A 3,639-nucleotide genomic window follows, 5' to 3' on the forward strand; every position below is an offset into this window, starting at 1 on the left:
CGGCTGTTCTCTTGGTTTTGACTTTGCTGATCTGGCTCTCTCTGACCCTTTTCTGTGGTGCCCCAACTCTGCCCCTGTAGGCGCCTTAGGTTTGTGATGGGCTCCTGGGTCTTGCGTTGGGCTAACCCTGTTTGGCTGGGCATTTACCAACAGGGATGGTTAACTGCGGGTGCTTGATTTAGAAACTCCACTCTTCGTCTTTTCTGTATTGCACACCAATTGTATTAAAGTTCTTTTCCATGAAAGGTCTTATGCTTTGTCTTGATGAGGCGCATGGCAGAACCTATTTAGAGCGGGCAGGTTTGGGGGTTCTGGAGCATCCCTTCCCACCCTGGAACAGGCTCAGCTTGACAGTGGGCAGAGGGTGTGATGTAGGCACCACAAGTGAAGCCTCTGCAGGTTACCCCTCCAGACCACACCTGCCTTGCCGCTTGTCCCCTTCTGAACTCACGTCTCTCTTTCCTACTCCTACACATCTTTCAAGGTAGGTGTTAGAAATTAGGAATAGATGGACAAAAGACATTGAACAGACATTTCTGCAAGGAAGATATACTCATGGCCAGCAAGCTTGTGCAGAGATCACATGGCATCCAGGGACATGCAAATCAAAACTGCCGTGACATGCCTGTCACGCCCATTAGTAGGCTGGTTGTTACAGTTATAAATATGTGCGTGTGTGTATGTAAACGACCAGAAAAGAACAAGTGTTGATGAGAATGTGGAGAAAGCAGGTCCCTTTGTGCACTGCTGAGAGGAATATGAAATATTACAGTTACTGTGGAAAACAGTATGGCAGTTCCTCAAAGAAATTAAATAGAGAATTGGCCCTCCCTGGTGGCACAACGGGTTAAAGCGCAGCACTGTGAGTTGGCTGCAGCCTCTTCGGTGCAGGTGACTTTGGGTGACCCATATGGCACGGCAGACCTCTCCTGGCCCGTCTGCTGCTCCCCTCAGCAATGTACTTCCACGATCTGCCTGTTCTGCTCCCCACTCTGTCCCTGGTGAATCTTCTCACCACCCCTGAGCCTCTGGCCTGTGCCCCAGTTCGGTATGCATGAGTGGATAAATCTTTAAAAAAAAAAAATGTATACATGATTAGAAAAAAAAAAAAAGAAATTCAATAGGGAATCATCGTAGGATCCAATAATTCTCCTTCTGGTTTTTTAGCCCCAGTCTTGGCTGTCATCAGAGGGTTGATGTCATTTTCCAACAAGGAGAAAGCCCTTGGTGAACCAGAAAATAGGGTGCAAATATAAAGCAGGAAAGGGGGATTTTTACGTGAGAACGTATCGCTGCTTTTCCAGTACCTTCCCCAAGTACTGCTCTAGAGACTGTGCAGAAGGCAGGATGTCAGCTGTCTTCTGTATTCCTTGCACGTGAAGCCGAGCTGGGACTGACCTCAGTGCAAGTGTTCACATTCTGCCTGCACTTCATCTAGTTCTCCGTGTGGCTAAAACCAGCCTGGCTCCCTGATGGAAATGTAGCCATCTCCACGATTTCCAGTCATCGGCTTGCAGCAGCCTTTTCTCGAAGTACGTTGTGGCTCGGTGGAGGGGAATCCCATTGTTCTCCGCCCATCTGCCACGTGTGGCTGTGAAGTAGTTAAACTGGGTCAGAAGGAATGTCCTTCCCAGCCCGCTTGTGTTGCAAAGCAGGGGGGGGGGGGCTTGCCAGCATCTACCCCACGTCTCTCCTCTTCATTGTTGCTGTGGAACAGATGGACATGCAGGGCCGAGACTTGTGGGTGGACGTTTACAAAGCTCATGCGTTGCTACCATTTTGGGCCGAGTCCTGAGACATGTTGTCCTGTGACTCCTGCCTAAAGCTGCTCCTCTCCGGGCGCCAGGTGGCCTGGGCTCCGCCCTCTCGCTGTCCCTGCGTGTTCCCACCACCTGCAGGCCACCCGGCGTTGCTGTGCTGTTACTGACACTCGGGGTTCCGTAGTTTTACAACTTCTTGGTCAATTAAATTCAGGATGCGAAGAGTTGGGCGTTTTGTGTTCGGAACATGCGCCAAAGCCCACTTCCTTCCTGGTAAAGGTTAGACAAATAGGGCCCCATAATGATGACCACATGCGATGAGCGGCCCCGTTCAGAGGCAGGAAGGCCAGAGCCCCTGAGCAGCGTCAAAGTGAGGCCCCCGTTAGCATTCATAAAGAAGCTCTTTGAGACATTCCTTCTTCGTGTCTGTCCCCAAATCGGATTCCCCATTCGCCCCCAAATGTGACCCCTGGTGGAAGGTCAAAGGAACAATATGTCTCAGTGCCACCTGTGTCCTTCGCAATGATTCAAGGGGCAAAAAAGTTTCATCTCTGTATCCCTGGCTTAGAAGATGCGCCACAGCTCAGATTATGAGACCTTCATATTAAAAGCAATTAGGATTACATAAACCTTTGTGCGGGCGGCACGGAAAGTCATCTGCATAACTTTGCCATGTTTGATTTGGGACGAGGGGTTTATTCTCCGCCAAGGCAATGACAAGTTGCAAGTTGGCCAACACGGAGCGCCAGGCTCCCTGTCAGTCAGCGGCCCAGGAAGACGTCCCCGTTGCCACCTGCAGACCTTGCCCGCGCTCCCTCTCTGCCTCCCCTGACAATTTTGCTCATCTGCTCAGAAATTTCTAACATGTTCTACATTCTGTCTTCCAACTTTTTTTTTTTTTTAATTCTTTGCTAAGACTATTTTGGCGTCAGATGCTGTTCGGAAAACAACAAAAATCTCCAAGCGTGCCTTTGCTTCCCCTTCTGTTCTCCGCGCTTCGGTGTACAGGACCAGACTGGGGACCCCCTTCCCTGCTGTCCTGGGCTCCCAGGCACCCACATATAGCAACAATGCCCCAGAGGGGCGGGCCCTCCGGCCCTGACCTTGTTTCAGACACTCTTCTCGTAGGTGTGTTCTGTCATCTGTCAGTGTCTGGGACAAGGGGTTCTGGTAAAATGGGAAATGGATGCTGCATGAGGCAAATCTGGTGGTGGCAGGCTTTCGACACCCTGAGTCTGCTCTGATTGCAGATGGGCTCATGGTGCTCCGGGGGGGCGAGGCCAGGGCCAGCTGCACCACCCTTTGCTGAACTTGTGGCCTCAGAAGCTCTGTTCCCAGCATCTCTATGGAGTGAGTGCTCCCCAGGATGCACTGGGGGGAGGCTGGGGGGAGTCCGGGGATGTGGAGGCATCGGAGTCCTGGATATTAGACACCAGGCGCTGCCTTGCACAACTAGGGCTATTTCTCACTTTATGCAACAACCTTCTTTAAAAAAAATGAGGGCTCTCCCTGGTGGCACAACGGGTTAAAGCTCTGCACTATGAAGCTCCCAGAAGCCACTGCAGCACGAGTTCGATTCCCAGCCAGGGAGCTGACCCACATGGGGCAGCGGACCTCTCCTGACCTGCCCGCTGCTCCCCTCAGCAGTGTATTTCAGTCCGTCTGCCTGTTCTGCTCCCCACTCTGTCTCTGGTGAACCCTCTCACCCACCACACCTCTGGCCTACACCCCAGTTCTGTAAGCATAAGTAAATACATCTTTTAACAAAAACCAAACCTAATGATACTTACATTAACAGTAGTTCTCAGTGTTAAGGCACCATGGGGGTGAATGAATGCTTTGGGGACCTGGCATGAAGTTCAAATTTGGGAACATAGCT

The sequence above is a fragment of the Condylura cristata genome, unplaced genomic scaffold (assembly GCF_000260355.1).
Source record: "Condylura cristata isolate star-nosed mole 26May11 unplaced genomic scaffold, ConCri1.0 scaffold00035, whole genome shotgun sequence".
In the NCBI taxonomy this organism is placed as follows: Eukaryota; Metazoa; Chordata; class Mammalia; order Eulipotyphla; family Talpidae; genus Condylura; species Condylura cristata.